Here is a 17440-nt window from a genome sequence, read left to right on the forward strand (position 1 = left end):
AATAGCTAAAGTAAAATGAAGATCTAGCTAATGTAAAAAGTATTTTAACAGGAGCTAAAGCTTTCAAAGTCTAAACCAGTAGAGTACATTAGCTAAAAGCCAGGCACAGTGCATGATACACATCATCAAAGAATGAAACCGAATGTACAATATTATAGGACTGGACCATCGAATGAACCAGAATGTTCAAGTTTATAGGACCGAACCAATAATAATCTCGAATGAACGAGAATGTACAGGTTTATAAGAATGAATCATCAAAGAACCCAAATATCCAGTATTATAAGACCGAACCAATAATAATCCGAAATGTACAATATTACACGACTAAACCATCACGTGCACTACTAGAGAAGTAGATACAATATATACGAGCACATTTTATGGTTGTAAGGGACTAACTGTTGGGGCTGACATTCCAAGCCGTGTCTCAAGAGCATGTTCTCAAATAAACCAAGTTCACCAAATATAAACCAACCCAGGAACATGCTAGGTTCATATCAAGAAGACGTATTTTAAACTTTTAGAATTACTAGATTTCATCTAAGACGTATTTTAAGCTTTTAGAATTGCTAGATTTCATCTAGAACCCAAAAATACAAAGGTAAATTAAAATTTGAAATATGCTCACTGCTTAGTAAGGGACCAGCTAGTGCATCATCTAAGCATCAGCCCAAATCCATATCCATACCAGTAGTGGTAAAGAATAACCATCAATATATATAAACATTTATCCGAAAAAACCCTTATAAATGTTTTATCCTAAGAACAGCGTCAAAATCTCATTATGTTATTTTAATAAAAGTCCACATCATCAATTCTTGATGTGTCTAGATTAACCCATCACATTTTCCTATTCAAAACATATTTTGATGGTCAAAAAGTAAAGTGATTATACCATCCTTGGTCAGTAGTGTCAGAGTTAAATTTAGGATACCCAGTTCATGGTGTATTTTATATTTTATGCACCCTTAATCAAGTGCAATACATATTCATTAAAATGATTTAGAAATTAATTTTAAACTATACATCCATACAATTTTATGTATGAGCCGCATTTCAAACAAATACATAGTAATGTGTATATTCTAAGTAACCAAGAATATTTTTGAAATATTTCTTCTTGATATGTCCTAAAAATTCAGATTTATTAATCAAGATCATGTAATGCATGTATTTCAACAAATTTTATGCATGTATTGCAGTGAAAGCCCTTACCAATTAAAGGGCCACCATCAGCACAACAAAAAGAGAAGTAAAGACTAGGGTTTAACTCAATATATGTGGCAACCAACCTTGCTTAGGAGCCTAATTTCATCATGGATGCAAAGTATTGGTAGCCATGATACCATGCTAAGAGAAACATCTCATGGAAATCCTAGCTAATCACAAAGAAACCCCAAAAAAAATGCAGCAACAAGATCAAAATTTGAAGCAACTATAAACACCGGCATACATGGGTTGCATCCCCCCCAATGATAGCTAACACGAGTGACATAGCATACATGGGTTGCATCCCCCCCAATGATAGCTAACACGAGTGACATAGCATAGGCATCAAGAGAAAGCAAAGAAAAAATAGACTAAGTGAGTTTGATAACTCATCTGCAAAGTGGCATATTATATAGCCAGCTAATGTGCACCTCAATAGAAGCGACTTCCCAAAAAATGTCCAAAATCTGCAGTGTAGTATTTGTCGGTGCTTAGATCCCAAAAAAGCCAGTGAAGCACTTGAAGATCAGTGACATGCCAACCATACACCAAAAACTCTCGTCTCACATTATCCCTACTCTAGCAGGGTATTCAATATAGTGTCAGTGGTCAAACCCAAAAAATGGCTACTTTAACAACAACTTGTCCTTATTATTAAGCTATATAAGTTAAATATGGTATGTGTAAAAAGGCATTTAGGTAGGTTTAATGAATAGTGAGTCTATGCATCCATGGTTTGTGTGTGTGTGTGTGTGTGTGTGTGTGTGTATTGTGTTCGAAATATACAATATACTAAGGATCCCTCAAAAATATAAAATGTACATATGAGGGATATAAAATAAGGGTACAAAGTCAAGATAGATGATCAACTATCACATGACATGAAGTCCTAGCTATATTTCATAGTGATTGCTTGTGTCATGTGTATTAGCATGATCTTGCATATTAGCATAGTCTCTCATCATCATCTCTTGTCCTCACATCATCGTTGAAAGCAAAATCTAAAGAATATGAAGACTCCACATTGGCCTCTTGTAATGATGCAAAAAGTGGTTAACAAATGTTTTATAGTATTAATTAGTATATTATTAAAAAAAATTTAATACACGTGACATGAGATATGCGAGGGTACTGATTAAGGTGTCGCACTATACGAGGGTACTCATTAAGATGTCGTATGGCTGGTGGATTGAGCGGTGGTGTGAAGATGGTGATCATTTTGCTAAATCATGTATTAGAATTTCAGAAATTATTTATAGCCTTTCATGTGGCTAGGATTATTTTATGTGCAAGTGTGCACAAGGTTACTTCATGTGTAAAGGCCCCTTATATTTCATTGTTGTAAATGCATGTAGTGGGATTGTGTAATGATGTATACTGTAATGTACTATGAGATGGTTTAAAGAAAATAGTTTTTAATTTTGTAAAGGAATTCAATTTTTCTTCAGTTTTTCTTTACCATGCGTGTATTAATCCGTGTATAGTGGCGTGTATTAATCCGTGTATGGTAGCGTGTATTAATCCGTGTATATTAGCGTGCATAGATGCGTTTATTACTGCGTGTATATAAACGCGTTTATACACGCGTTGATAAATGCAAATATACACACGAACTTAAATGATAAAATACACGCGCCCGATTCTATTCAAATACATGCGCGACCATACACGCGTTCGTAATTTAGCACGTGTATGAAACGCGTGTATGGCAGCATTGTCTTGTAGTGAATCTCTAGCAAAAAACAAGGCTTAAGAACATATTTAGTGCATATTGCATCAACATGGAAAAAGATTACAAGATTAAACGAGTATTTCAACTACTGTTATCCTTTTGGTTGAAAATAAAATATATTAAAAATCTAACAAATAAATCTATTCTGTAGGCATACCACTTGTAACAAACTTAAACAATATGCAAAATATCAATGTTTTATTACAAGAAGAAAGAATACTCAATGTATACGAACAAACGAAAATTGCTACTGAATTGGAATCAACCTTAAACAAATCTCAAATTATTGCATACAATCAAATATTAGAGGCGGTTTATACAAAGAATCCAGTTGCATTTTGTCTTGATGGCCCTAGAGGTTCAGGCAAAACATTTTTATATAATTGTTTGCTCAATCAAATAAGAAGCAATAATCAAATAGCACTTGCATGTGCATCTTGAGGTATCAGAAACCCTATTATTATCAAAAATAAGAAATATATTCTATGCAAAAAATACATTTCATATATTATACAGTAAAATAACAAATGGTGTTATGTTATCTACATCTTTAGGTATTCCTTCTCTATTACTATCCAATGGTCCAACAGCTCATTCAAGATTTTAAATACCATTATATTTGAATGCTTCAAGTACATGCAATATAGCAACAAATAGTCATTTGGTTGCACTTCTCAAAGAAACAAAATTAATAATATGGGATGAAGCTCCCATGGCACATAGATATGCACTAGATTGAACACTAAAGGATATAATATCAAGAAATCACATTTTTGGAGAAAAGGTTATGCTTTTGAGGGGGGGGGGGGACATTAGACAAATCTTACCAGTAATTCCAAAAGGAACCCATGTGAAGATATAGTTAATGTATCTTTATGTCACTCCAAACTTTGGAGAACAATAACAGTATTGAAACTATCACAAAACATGCGAGTTTTTCATAATTCTCACAACAATGACAATCAAGAATTGATTAAATGGATCCTTGAAATTGGTAATGGAGTAGACAGAGGAAGTACTCCACAACCAATAACAATTCATGACAACAATATAACACAATAAATGAAATAATTCATTGGCTATATAAAGATATAACTAATGATATATAATTTTCAGCATTTTTCAAAGATAGAGCTATCCTAGCACCAACAAATATAGAAGTTGACAAAATCAATAGAATAGCAATTGAATCAATGCAGAGAGAAAAACATGAATATCTTAGTGGTGCAGATTCAATAGCAAAAGAAGGAGAAAATTCTTATATACAATTGAGTATCTTAACAGTCTAAATCTTGGTGGAGGATACCCAAGTCATCAATTATGCTTGAAAAAAAGTGCACCAATCATTTTACTTAGGAATTTAAATCCAAGAAACTTTGTAGACTAATATGCAAAGATTTTTATAGCAAGAGTAATAGAGGCAGAGATAATCATAGGTAAACACATTGAATAAGAATAACTAACACCGTTTTAGGGAATTCAAATTGCCACTTTCGAAGATTTGGACTATATTTGTTAAAATTGGCTACATAAAGTCAATAAAATGATCTAGATCTGGACTATATTTATAAAAATTGACTAGAAAAAAGCTTTTATTACTTGTAAATTTGGTCTATATTAGTGAAACTTGAGAAGAATTACCCTTTTGATATAGACTATATTTCACTAATGCAAGAAGAACATGCTCAACAAATAATAACCTATATTTCTATTGGAGAGATTTTCAAATACTACAATACAACATAGATTACCATGTGATTATAAGGATCATTAGTTAGTAATTCTATTATTCAAAACTATATCAATCAGGACATTTCCTAAACACTACCAAATTTAAAATTCCATACTATATTTATGAACACATTCATGCCACTTTAGGAGCTCGAGTACATAGACATTGAAAAACCTCTTAGAAGTATTAGGTTGAAAAAAACTATAAATTATAATTGAGATTACATTAGAAATCATAATCAACAAAAAGTTTATCTCTAGCACTGATATTCTTCAATGCTTCTACATAAATGTAGCCATAATCATCAACATGTACATTTCTTTCTCTATATGCTTGTACCGTGGAGGTAATTATGGTGAGAATACATAACACATATTCTCTCTTTCGTAATCCTTACAGCTATTTATAAACAATCCAAGCCCAGCCCCTTAGATTGATAAAGATTAAACCATGTAAGCCACATCTTTAATGTAGAAGATCTCTACAACTTTGATAGATAAATGTGGTGGTTGCATTTTATTATCTTTGATATGATATTCACATATCGAAGATATCTTGATTTTTCTTAGAGCCTTGAATTTTGAGAAAAGAAAAAACACAAGTTAGTATTTACGTAAACTACATACCATATATAGCATAAATGTTACATGCTTGCTCCTACACATTTGAAGGGTTCAAGAAAAAAGAACCTAGTTTCTCCCTGGCTGATGTTTATAGAAATCTTTTGATTGCAATATATAACTCTTAGCTGCAGCTCCTATGATGAAGCTTTTTTATACCATAAATGTTGAGCATAGAGCATTGCTTCCATGTCTTTTAGTGTCGACACTGGAGGAATTCTTTGCAATATCCCTAGTTGTCAATAACTTAGATGAACAGATGGAGCATGAATTTTACTTGTTGTTTCTAGAACAGTATATGTTGTGTGTCCTTGACATTGACCCGATGGAGTTTGTCTGCTTGATGAGCATGAATGAGCATCTTGTCCTCCTTCCCTTGTTATGTTCTTGTTCATCTCATCCCATTCTAGAATCACCTTTTGAAAATAGTCATATAATGAATGACCATATTGCATTGGTTGTTGCCCATATCTATTGAAGGTTGTAACATCACGCACATCTTCTGCACAATCTAAGTATAATAGATACTGCAAAACAGATCAAGATTTTATCACCTTGATCAATATTGAAAGTGGTAGGAAAGATACAATTTTCTGCTGGATTCAAAACAACCTTTATAAGGCTTGTCATCAATGAGCATAGTCCTTTTTCCACAAAACACTTTCCACTCCATTGGCACCATAACTTTAGAAGAGGTTTAAACATTGCTTCAACCCCAATCTTATCTGGCCTTTAAATCTTCTCTTTATCATATTTATAGCACTCTTCTTGTCCCCAAACTATAAAATTGGCAAGTCCTTTCCTGCGTGTTTTGTCAAAATTTGAACTATAGACAAAACATTCTTTTGCATTGCTCTTGACCATATCCCAACATGAAATCTCATAAACAATTCATGTAAAAATTCCAATCCATTGATTGCCACAACATAGGCCTGTGAATTTATTTGATCCCATGAAGCAAACGCTACAAAATTAATCCATTCAGGTCCAAGATAATTGCCATCTTTGGTTTAGTTTTGATCGGTGTGCAAGATCTCTCATTTTGTCTTGTGGAGAAGTTAACAAGACATGATCTGTTTCACGCAGAGATAAATTTCTTATTTCAAAGATTTTGATAATGTTAATACAAACTAAATACATGTACTAAATATAATAAAGGTGATCTCTCTTGATTGAATAGTATGATATATAAACCCATTACAAATTTTCATTTGATATAATAATTGCACATAATTTCTCAAACTAATATGGATTGACATGCACACCTTGCTTAACAAATGGATTAAAGACAAAGCAATAGCATTTGACTTGAAGTATTGATTTGTATTCTACTACAACAAATTCAATAAAGAAGAGATTTGGATTTGACAAATGTGTTTCAATAGCCAAAACAACTATGTTTCAAAGCACCTAAAACTAGAAGGAAATTTGGGCTTGAGTCCAAAACTATAGGTGTTAAGGTCTCAAGGGAGATTTAAACTTCAGTCCAAAATCTCTTTGAGAGGAAATTTAGGCTCAAGTCCAAATATCTTATTGGCCCATAGGAACCTTAATCTAAAATTTTCAAAAAATTTGGTTCCTCAGGATAAGGTCCTTTTTACCTATTTTTCAATTAATTCCAATTGCACATTGGAAAGTTCTTTTTGAATTTCTGTTTGAGGGGAATTTAGTTTAATAAGAAAGGATATTTTTTCATCCAAAGATATCTAAAAACTGAGTTATCTCTCTCTAGAACATTTTCTCTCTCTAGGCTAAAACAGGTAGAAACAATATCTTTTATTATTCTGAAAAGGGGATTGATTACAGGGGAAGAAACTGGACATCTTGAGGAGCTGGGGAGGAATCTTACATTGTGATGAGATGTGTGATGTGAATCAGATAGATGTGAATGAAGGGATGGATAGATGTGATGAGAATAGAGGTGATAAGATGTGAGGTGAATATATATATATATATATATATATTCTATTATCCTCTAAAAACCTCTACAAAATTGAACATATTGGAGCTTCTCTCTCTCTTCAATCTTCCTTAGTGACTCCTACAACATACCAAACCAATTGATTGGTTGGGGGCCTCTACTGTGATCAAAGAATCAAGTAAACTAGAAGGTCACTACTAGAGGTTTAGGGCATACCGACGTTAGAATATCGACGCAAATGTCGAACGTCGGTATGCCCATCGTAATCTTGGAGGAGACAAGTCGGGCGGGCTAATTTCAAAATTTCGTATACCGACGCGTATACCGATGCTCTTACCGTTGCTTATACTGACACGTATACCGAGGTATATACCGGCGCTTATACCGACGCTCATCACCTTTTGAAAATAGTCATATAATGAATGACCATATTGCATTGGTTGTTGCCCACATCTATTGAAGGTTGTAACATCACGCACATCTTTTGCACCATCTAAGTATAATAGATACTGCAACAACAGATCGTCAACTAAGATGTTATCTCCTTGATAAATATTGAAAGTGGTAGGAAAGATACAATTTTCTATTGGATTCAAACAACCTTTATAAGGGTTGTCATCAATGAGCACAGTCCTTTCCACAAAACACTTTACACTCCATTGGCACCATACCTTTAGAGAAGAGGTTTAAACATTGCTTCAACCCTAGTCTTATCTGGCCTATTAATCTTCTCTTTATCATATTTGTAGCACTCTTGTCCCCAAACCATAAAATTAACAAGTCCTTTCCTGCATGTTTTGTCAAAGTTTGCACTATAGACAAAACATTCTTTGCATTGCTATTGACCATATCCCAACATGAAATCTCATAAATAAATCATTCAAAAATTCCATGCATCTTGGACAAAGAACAATCCATTGAATGCCACAACGTAGGCTTGTGAATTTATTTGATCCCATGAAGCAATGCTGTTGCAAAATTAATCCATTCAGGTCCAAGATAATTGCCATCTCTGGTTTAGTTTCGATTGGTGTGCAAGATCTCTCATTTTGTCTTGTGGAGAAGTTAACAAGACATGATCTGTTTCACGCAGAGATAAATTTCTTATTACAAAGACTTTGAGAATGTTAATACAAAAATGTTAATACAAACTAAATACATGTACTAAATATATTAAAGGTGATCTCTCTTGATTGAATAGTATGATACATATTCAGGGATTTCACTGACGTAAACGAGAACATGTGAACATGTTAATAACACAAAAAATCTTGTGATCACATGTTATATTCACAAAGCTTTCACAAGGGCCTAAAAAAATTATCTTTGTCGGGCATAAAAAATCTTCTTAGGTGGCCACTGACCTGCTATTATGTGAAGATGGTAACATGAGAACATGTGAATAGCTTATTCCCATGTGTAGCCAAGCTTTTAAGGGGTTCCCAAATGGCAAGTGACCTGTTATTTTGTGAACGGTAACATGAGAACATGTGGATAACTTGTTCACATGTGTTATTATCACAAAAAATCTTGTGATCACGTGAATATTAAATCCCTGTATATATTAAAGGTGATCTCTCTTGATTGAATAGTATGATATATAAACCCATTACAAAACTTCATTTGATATAATAATTGCACATAATTTCTCAAACTAATATGGATTGACATGCACACCTTGCTTAATAATTGGATTAAAGACAAAGCAATAGCATTTGACTTGAAGTATTGATTTGTATTCTACTACAACAAACTTAGATACAAGCCCATTCCTCTCCTCAAAAAAATTTACCAAGATGGGAGATTTGGACATATCTCTAGGTATAAAGAAGAGATTTGGACTCAAGTACATATCTCTAGGTATAAAGAAGAGATTTGGATTTGACAAATCTGTTTCAATAAGCAAAACAACTATGCTTCAAAGCACCTAAAACTAGAAGGAAATTTGGACTTGAGTTCAAAACTATAGGTGTTAAGGTATCAAGGGAGATTTAAACTTCAATCCAAAATCTCTTTGAGAGGAGATTTAGGCTCAAGTCAAATATCTTTAAATTGAGAGAAGATTTGGACTCAATTCAGTGAGTCGTCATCCATGGCCAGTTGGACAAAAATCCATATGACAAACTTGTGCGAAATGAAAATTACATGGTAAACAATGAAAGAACCATATGACAAACATTAACAATGATAAACAACAATGGTAAACCATATCACTTTGCACCTGCAATCTATGTGTTGGGTCAGAGAATTGAGATCGTCCCTCCCCACCTTCTACTAATAAACGTCAAGTAGTGCAAGCACTAGTGATTATGACGGTAAACATTAACAATGGTAAACAATGAAAGGACCATATGACAAACATTAACTTCCCTAAACAACAATGGTAAACCATATCACTTTACACCTTCAATGTCATAAAATCATTACAAATATGTCATGACTCATAACTATTTGCATAATCATTAAGATACATCATTTTAAAAATCATTATCTATTCTATCATCCTCATTAAGATCAGTATCCCCAAAGAGATCTATTTCTATGTACATTTCAGCATCCTCATCATTAAAAGTCCCTTGATGAAGGTTGTCCTCATCATCTATGTCTTCTTCCTCAATAGGTTTTCCAGCTTCATTGGTTTGCACCTCTTCTTCCTCAATAGATTTCCCAGCTTCATTGGTTTTCCCAGCTTCATTGGTTTGATGAAGGTTGTCCTCATCATCTATGTCTTCTTCCTCAATAGGTTTTCCAGGTTCATTGGTTTGCACCTCTTCTTCCTCAATAGATTTCCCAGCTTCATTGGTTTGCACCTCTTCATTTGGATCTTGCTCTAGTTGCTCCTCTTCATTTGCTTGCTCCTCTTCATTATTGATATCGGCTTGTTCTTGTTGCTCCCCACCACCCTGTGAATCCACATCACCCTATGTTGTAGCTCTAATTCTTCACAAATTTGCTTACTACAGGGGGCGACTTGAACTACAAATAGCCAGCGTGGATCTTTTGGATCCGCTTTAAAGACAACCTGCTCACAATGCTCTGGGCGCACAAAAGTATCTCGCTGATCAGTCCATACCTTTGTGGAGTCCACTTGGATGAAGCCACTCTTGTCTCTACGTACAGTTGCATGTGGCCCATTTGTGATTACCTTGAACCACTTCACATCAAAGATAAACAACTCAAAACTTCTAAAGCCAACCTTTAATATGTCTTGAATGGTTCCAAAGTAATCAAGCATTCCACTAATTGTGTTATCATCACTTGCACTTGCTCGACTTTCTTGAACAAATTGTGCTGTGACACCATAATCAAAGGTTGTTTTTCTTTGGTCTATTCGTTCTACTCGAAAATGATGTCCATGTGACCAAAACGCCCCATATTTGTGATACTACAAATAGCACATAAAGATTGTTGTTGGACAAATAATAACTGAGACATGCAGAGAAAAAAAAAGAGAGACATGTAGAACTTAAACACTTACATGCCAATCGCATCCTTTTGTAAGCTCCTCCTCCTCCTCTGTTATAGTTAAACCAGCACGTTTGGCTTCTAAAATTGTAGCTTCTAGCCATCTACCTGTGGGAAAGTCCGAAAGAGCTTGCAGACCTTCTGGATATGGGAGATTTCTTGTAGTGCGATTCCTTCTGAAACTTAAACGATCTTGTACTTGCTGTCGCTTGAAAGCTTCATATGTCTCAATCCACTTCTCCATTACATGCGAGTTCAAGATGCAAAATTTGTTGATTTTTTCCTGCATATTGTTATCCATCTTTCTCTTAATGCCTTGGCCTTGAGGTTCCTCATCACCAATGACTCACCTGTTAGACTCTTGAGACCATAGTCGAGGTATCTCTCGATCTGATGAACTTAAATATTCAGTGATGCAAACAAGGGACTCTTGTATCAGCCACCCTTCTGACATACTTCCCTCCGGGCGAGCCATTTGGCGAACAAATCCCTTTAATGTCTTCATAAACCTCTCCAAAAAGAACATCCATCTTGAATGGACTGTTCCAGCAACTGCAACCTCATCTACAACATGAACTAGCAGATGCATCTGGATTGTTAATAAACTTGTAGGGAAAAACTTCTCTACCATGCAGAGTGCCTCTATGGAGTTTAAATGCGCTGTCTCCAAAGTGTCTCTCTTTATCTCTTTTGAAGAAATCCAACACACCAATGTGCTAATCTTATAGATATAGTAGCTAGTGGGAGAGTCCTTTCAATTGAAACAAATGATTATTGTCAAGGGGAGCTTCTTGGTCATGGCAATGTGGCAGTTTCTATAGACAAATGCTTTAACAAGGATGTGGCCCTACCATTTTCTACAATGGATGCAGTCACGATATGTGAGGCAATTGGTAGCATTGTCAAATGGAATAAGCAATGCTTGCAAAGGTCACAAAATTCATCAGAAATTTTTGAAAAGACCATGGAATTTGAAGATGAGAAGAGCTTGGTTTCATATGATGATATTAATATTCGAGAAAGCTGGAGAGAGAAGAGTGTTTTGCTATGGTATGAGGATGAAACTAATTGCATTGGTAGTGGAGTCATTCTTTTGGTCTTTCCATATGAGGCAATGAACTTTGAAGTGCTTGGAGAAGAAGATGTGGGTGTGGTTATTGAGCAGGCATGTGAAACTAGCTCCTCAACATTGCCTACAATGGAAAGCGTTACCTTGTGAGATGGCCTATCAAAAGACTTACCTTCGAAGATGGATCACTATTATTGGATGAAAAAATGCAAGCAGAGCATATAGTCAACAATGGGTTCAACGGGAGCCTTGCTTCCTTACCTATCAAAAAGAGAAGATATTTTATGGTAAAAAGGAAGGGTAAGGAGGTGTATCATTGGACACAGTATCCCTATTGTCCACCATAGATTGTTGTGAAAAGAAATGATGTCAACTTGTAGATCGTGCAATGGTCTTGAATTTACGTAAATATTATTTGGGACAATGCTTGCAAGCTAGAACTAACTATGTGTATGACTCTCTCAGCGTGGCATGTCGTCGTACTGATGCTATAGGAACAAGGCAATATAGGTTTGTTAATGAATGGTGAGGAGATATGCTCTAGAGCATGGTATTCCAAGGACATCGTTCTATCGGTATAGGGGGCAATTTGAGAATGGTATGCAAAGAGCTATGCATGGCAACAAGGGTATAGTCAGAAAGGGATGGGATCATACAGAGTTGGGTAGAGAAATAATTTGAGATTTTGTGCAGAATAACTCTACGTGCATGCCCCACAAAAGCAGGACTTTAGAGCTGATGGAGAAAGAGAGACCCAATTTGTTCTTCCATGTGTATAAACAAGTAGATATTTTAAATGAGGCGAATCTAACATTGAAACATATGAAACAAAAAGAGATGCCCATGTCTACTTTTAATAGGATTTGGAATACATAGTTTATGCATGTGCCTTGCCACCAAGACAAGTGAATTTTCAAAATGTGCTTCGTGCAGTGGAATCAAAGAACAAATAGGAGATATTGCCGAAAACTTCACATGTTACAATAGCTCAGTTGTGGAAATTTATATTATGCATGGCGTTTGAGCTCTCAGTTGAATCCTCAAAAATACTTATGCATTATACACGATAAGATGGACCAAAAGCAGGGATTTTATATTCACGTGATCACAAAATTTTTTTTGTTAATAACATGTGTGAACATGTTATTAACATGTTCACATGTTAACATGTTCACAAAAAAGCCGGTGGCAAGCGACCTGGTAACCGGGAAAAATCCCGCCGGGCTTTTACTCTTCCCCGGCGGGCCCGCCGGGCTTTTGCTTACCCCGGCGGGGCCCGGAGGGGTCGTCACATATCCCGGCGGGGTACATTTTTCTATATATATGGGCCCGGGGGGCCCTTTGGGATTTCATTGCTGACAGCATACACAGGTAATAAAAACTTGTGTGTGTGTGTGTGTGTGTATGTGGGTGTGTTCGTGCGGGCAGCCGCCCACTGTCGCAATGCGCGGCAGGATGTGGGTGGTCCGCCACACGAGGGATGTGTGTGTGAGTGAGTTCGTGCGGGCAGCCGCCCATTGTCGCAATGCGCGGCAGGATTTGGGTGGCCCGCCACACGACTGGTGTGTGTGTGTAAGGCCATTCTTCGGAATGGTGCTTACCCTGGGGCACTTAGTCGGTAACGCGGCTAGTCTGTGTCCTATCGTAAGTATGGCACGCCGTAGCGGTACTAGTCGGTAACGCGGCAAGCATAGTATCGTTATGGCGATGTCACCTTCCCTTCCCTTCCCTTTGTCAAATGCGGACATATGGTCGGTAACGCGGCCAGTGTATGTTCGTATCTTATTGAAATTCCCATAGAATCGGGCGGCATTTTGTCGTTAACACGGCAAGTTGGTGTCGTCCGCTAGTGCATAAAATGTTTTTTGCATATTGCGGCATTTGATCGTTAACGCGGTCGAAAAAGTGTCGTAAATTTGCTTGCGTATTTCGGCATATGATCGTTAACGCAGTCGAATAAATATCGTAAATTTGTTTGATTTGACTTGTATTGTTTTTATTGTGTTTGATCCATGCGATACTTGGTTGCTAACGCGGCATTAGTATTTGAAGGATCAAAGTTTAATCATATTGTCTAAACGTTTTATTTTATAATATCGTGATTCGTAACTCGAAAAATATGAATCTCTCTCTTCTTACCCCCCTCTCTCTCTCATGATACACTTCACAACTCTTTCTCTATCTCTCTCATGATTCACTTCACAACACGATAGATGTGTAGATAATGATTTTTTTTTATTTTTCTTAAAATACACATAATTTTTAATAATTTCTTTTTTCTCCCTCTATTTACTTCACAAGTCTCTCTCTCTCTCTCTCTCTCTCTCTCTCGCAGAGATACACTTCACAACTCTTTCTCTCTCTCTCTCTCATGATACACTTCACATCTCTCTCTATCACGATAGGTATGTAGATGAGGAGTGCTTTAGGATTACAAAACATTATTTTTCTCTCTTTAGGAACTCACAAAACTATAAAAAATGTCATTTAATTTTTCCTCTCTCTATCTGTCACACCTCTCTCTTCCTTCCCCTCTCTCTCTCTCTCTCATTCGATAATGTATACACTTCGTAAGTAATAATGCGCTTGTTGCGGTTGTCTCACGTTCGATAATGTATTGCATGATGTTGAGTTCAGTAATATTGTTTGATATATTTTGTTTTTGATTGATCATTGATAAGTAATGATACACTTATTGCTGTTTTCTCACGTTTGATGATGTATTGGATGATGTTGAGTTCATTAAAATTATTTGATATTCCGTTTTTGTATGAACATTGACGATATTGATATACTTGTTGCTGTTCTCTCACGTTTGCTTGATGTTTATTTCAGTAATGTTTGATATTCTGTTTTTTTGTGTTTAGTGACATTTGCTAGATTTACGAAGACGATCAACATGCTTTCTCCCGAAGAGCGCAAAATTGTTTTGCGAGCAATTCGCGTTGAAGCGGTCATCACGGTATCACAATGTACTGATGATGTCGTCAAAAAGATCAACGAGTCTGAGATACTCATGCGAGATCTTATAGACCAAATATGGGAAAATGCACAGCGTCGGCTTCGAAGCGGAGGCAATGCTGAGCTGCTAGATAGACAGAAGATAGCAGATTTCAACCATCAGCACATAACACGAACCATTTTGGGGAGCATGCGAGTAGCGTGCAGTGATCTTAGAGATGCTGCCCCGCCTGAAGCCAACATGCAACGTCTACAGTTATGGGACGTTGTATGGAGCGAGCAAAGGGCCAAGAGCAAGCGCATGAAGGCGTTGGATGCAGAGTCCCTCCCCAAAAGAGTGCGAATTGCCCAGGACGTTGCTGCAACGTCCAGTCAGGCAGATGCAAGTGGTACAGGTGTCATTAATCGTACCATCTACAATTCTATGTGCACACATCTTATTGGCATCCCGCACGAAGCTCTTCACGAAGGACGAACAATTGGCTCCGGTGTGTTTGGAACAGTAAAAGAGTATGCAATTAAAGGTATATCATTTTTATCGGAGCACATCACTTTTTGCGGAAAGTACTACAAAGGAGAAGGTAGCGCGAAGTTCGAGAGCTTCCAAGCAGAGCAGGGTATGCAAGTGCTACATCCATCGATTGTCCGATGCATTGCCTTTACAAAAGAGGCTCCTTGGATCACAATTTTCCCATACTATAATGGCGGCGCTCTAGGTGATACTCTTCTGAAGGTTCCCTTCAGATTCAGTGAGTTCACCAGAGCCATTTTTCGTTTGGATCGAGGATGGAGACAACCCCCGCCTGATAATATCCCTTTAGGTCATCTAGAACTTTCAAAAATAAAAGAGGTAGTAATAAATATGCCACATATTATGCATGCCCTGGTAGAAGGTGTAGCGGCAGCACATATGGCAGGTATTGTACATACCGACCTACATCCTTTTAATGTAGTGTTGGATTATACAAAAGAGCTAAAGCCACGCATAGGTATTATCGATTGGGGGTTGCTGCTGAGAGCGCCCAAAAAACGGGTGTCTCTCAATTTTGTTTTTGAAGCAGACAAGAACCCGGAGAAGGTGGCACAGGCAGTCTCCTACGCAGACAGAGAGCGAAATAAACGGCCGTGGATAGCCCCAGAGCTTTATGATCCATTTTTGGCAGATGCATACACTCCTGCATCTGACGTTTTTGCCTTGGGATATTTATTACAAACTTTATATGACTTCTGGAAGAAAGTACAAGAGTTGTGGATGGATAATAGTTCCCATGACAAAGTTACCATGGATACTATTAGTCATAGAGTCAAAAATTGGATGTTCCTGCCTAATCGCGATGAGCGAAAATCAATTTTGCAAGTAGTTGAATTTTTTAGATCACTAAATACTGACCCTACGAGGGCACAACGTCCTCTTGTAGAGCTATCGGTGGCATTCACCCCAACTTTGTAATAATACAGTACCAAGGGATTAAGTTTCAGGAATGGCTTTTTGTTTCTCTCTTCAAAATTTGATGTGTCCAATGTTTCAAAATTTTGTTTCTCTCTTCATTGAGTCTTTGCAACATCTCTCTCCTCCTGTGGTGTTTAAGTTTATGTTTCCTCTTCAAAATTCGATGTTTATGCATTGTTTGAAGTGTTTTTGGAGTCAAGTGGATACACTTCATTGAGTCTTTGCAATACATATCTCCTCTCGTGGTGTTTGACTTTAAGATTTTGAGAGTAATGGTCAATTTATCTTACGTTGATCTTTACAATTCATTAAAATCCTAAAGTCATTTACGTTCATGCAGATATGGAGCAGGCGCAAGCGAACGAGCATCAGGAGTTAGCCAAGAAGGCTTACGAGCGAATGAAGGCCCTATCACATGGCCTGACAGCCCGCGAAGCGACACGAATAGCATGCAGGTTATCGAAATGGACAAATCCAACTTATGCCCAGTGGAAAGACATAAACAAACGCGTAACTACAGAGATGATAAAGGAAATATGGCCATGTCCAGATGGCGAAATTAAGAAGGGAAGATGGAAGATTTCTCGGTGCACCCACAACGATATCAAAACTAATGCCGAGCGCATTTTCTTGGAGGTGTACGGACGTCCTCTCCATAACGTCGACGCTCCACTGTATTTTGCTAAAATGTTATATGCTCAATTTATCTTACAAACTCCAGTGGACTTCGCCTCCAGAGAGGCCACTGTCAACACCCACGACATTCATGAAGAGACAGTGACATTTACACGAGAAGAACTTGCACTCATGGTGGAGGGCGCTGGACTGGAGTTAAACCAGGTTAAAGAAAGCTTAGGGGCCCAGTTAGCAGAGAAGGAGAAAGAAGCTGACCGATTAACTCAAGCGTCAACTCCTCCCCCGGCCAATAGAGGGATTCAAGAGCAGCTAACAAAGATCAGCCAAGATGTACAGAGCATCTCTTCATGTATTGCTCCTGTGCGCCAAGGAAACCACATCTCTCATTTTTTGATACATCCTGATCTTGTGGGAGTTTCTGCTGAGGCTACAAGTTCCTCCACCCCCCAATGTCCTGTATGTTACAAAGTATTCGATGGGTGGAGCGGCCAGTATATACTACCATGTGGACACTACTACCACTTAATATGTTTAGTGAGACAAATGCAAAATACTTCTACATGTGCATTGTGCAGTGTCCCAATAAATCAAGGTATTTATACAGTGTTCGGCATGGCTAGCGAATATAAACCACCAGGACCT

This window comes from Cibotium barometz, chromosome 62 (genome assembly GCF_041138505.1).
Source record: "Cibotium barometz isolate CiBa-2024 chromosome 62, ASM4113850v1, whole genome shotgun sequence".
NCBI classification, from domain to species: Eukaryota; Viridiplantae; Streptophyta; class Polypodiopsida; order Cyatheales; family Cibotiaceae; genus Cibotium; species Cibotium barometz.